Source organism: Arachis duranensis, chromosome 10, assembly GCF_000817695.3.
Source record: "Arachis duranensis cultivar V14167 chromosome 10, aradu.V14167.gnm2.J7QH, whole genome shotgun sequence".
Classification (NCBI taxonomy): domain Eukaryota; kingdom Viridiplantae; phylum Streptophyta; class Magnoliopsida; order Fabales; family Fabaceae; genus Arachis; species Arachis duranensis.
In genome coordinates, this window is record NC_029781.3 from 93,510,863 (window position 1) to 93,512,860 (window position 1,998).

Below are 1,998 nucleotides of genomic sequence, written 5' to 3' on the forward strand. Positions count from 1 at the left end.
TCTCAGTGGGAGCCTCAGATTCCCATGGTTCCTCATTAGGGAACTCATTGGAGGCCAGTGGACGTCCATTGATGTCTTCGTCAGTGGCGTTCACTGCCTCTCCCTCCTCTCCAAATTCGGCCATGTTGATGGCCTTACACTCTCCTTTTGGATTTTCTTCTGTGTTGCTTGGAAGAGTACTAGGAGGGAGTTCAGTAATTTTCTCTCTCAGCTGACCCACTTGTGCCTCCAAGTTTCTAATGGAGGACCTTGTTTTAGTCATGAAACTTTGAGTGGTTTTGATTAGATCAGAGACCATGGTTGCTAAGTCAGAGGTGTTCTGCTTAGAACTCTCTGTCTGTTGCTGAGAAGATGATGGAAAAGGCTTGCTATTGCTAAACCTGTTTCTTCCACCATTATTGTTGTTGAAACTTTGTTGAGGTCTCTGTTGATCCTTCCATGAGAGGTTTGGATGATTTCTCCATGAAGAATTATAGGTGTTTCCATAGGGTTCTCCCATGTAATTCACCTCTTCCATTGAAGGGTTCTCAGGATCATAAGCTTATTCTTCAGATGAAGCTTTCTTAGTACTGCTTGGCATATTTTGCATTCCAGACAGACTTTGAGAAATCATATTGACTTGCTGGGTCAATATTTTGTTCTGAGCCAATATGGCATTCAGAGTATCCATCTCAAAAACTCCTTTCTTCTGATTAGCCCCATTGTTCACAGGATTCCTTTCAGAAGTGTACATGAATTGGTTATTTGCAACCATTTCAATTAGTTCTTGAGCTTCTGTAGGCGTCTTCTTCAGATGAAGAGATCCTCCAGCAGAGCTATCCAAAGACATATTGGACAGTTCAGATAGACCATCATAGAAAATACCTATGATGCTCCATTCAGAAAGCATGTCAGATGGACATTTTCTGATTAATTGTTTGTATCTTTCCCAAGCTTCATAGAGGGATTCTCCTTCCTTCTGTCTGAAGGTTTGGACTTCCACTCTAAGCTTACTCAATTTTTGAGGTGGAAAGAACTTTGCCAAGAAGGCATTGACTAGCTTTTCCCAAGAGTTCAGGCTCTCTTTAGGTTGTGAGTCCAACCATATTCTAGCTCTGTCTCTTATAGCAAAAGGGAATAGCATAAGTCTGTAGACCTCAGGGTCAACCCCATTAGTCTTGACAGTGTCACAGATTTGCAAGAATTCAGCTAAAAACTGATGAGATCTTCCAATGGAAGTCCATGAAACTTGCAATTCTGTTGCATTAGAGAAACCAATTGAGGCTTAAGCTCAAACTTGTTTGCTCCAATGGCAGGGATAGAGATGCTTCTCCCATAGAAGTCGGGAGTAGGTGCAGTAAAGTCACCCAGCACCTTCCTTGCATTGTTGGCATTGTTGTTGTTTTCGACTGCCATGGATTCTTCTTCTTTGAAGATTTCTGTTAGGTCTTCTACAGAGAATTGTGCCTTAGCTTCTCTTAGCTTTCGCTTCAAGGTCCTTTCAGGTTCAGGATCAGCCTCAACAAGAATGCTTTTGGCTTTGCTCCTGCTCATATGAAAGAGAAGAGAACAAGAAAATATGGAATCCTCTATGTCACAGTATAGAGATTTCTTGAGGTGTCAGAGGAAAAGAAAAATGGAAGGAAGAGGTAAAAAATTCGAACTTATTAAAGAAAGATGGAGTTCGAATTGTGCATTAAGGAATAGTGTTAGTCCACAAATAGAAGCGAATTATGCATTAAGGATGAGTGTTAGTCCATAAATAGAAGGATGTGAGAAGAGGGGAAGAAATTTTCGAAAACATTAAAAAGATTTTAAAAACATTTTGAAAAACTTTAATTGATTTTCGAAAACCAAGAATAGAAAAGAAATCAAGTGATTTTTGAAAAAGATTTTGAAATTAGAAAATAAAAAAGATATGATTGAAAACTATTTTGAAAAAGATGTGATTAAAAAGATGATTGAGATTTTAAAAAGATGTGATTGAGAAGATATGATTTGAAAAACATTTTAAAAAGA

At 38.7% G+C, this 1,998-nt stretch overlaps 1 non-coding gene across 1 annotated transcript; it reads left to right on the plus strand.

Moving 5' to 3' along the window:
- Positions 1–887: 887 nt before the first annotated feature.
- Positions 888–991, plus strand: LOC127743680 (small nucleolar RNA R71). Its single transcript, XR_008005064.1, has one exon. It is a non-coding gene; the product is annotated as a small nucleolar RNA R71 (small nucleolar RNA).
- Positions 992–1,998: the final 1,007 nt, after the last annotated feature.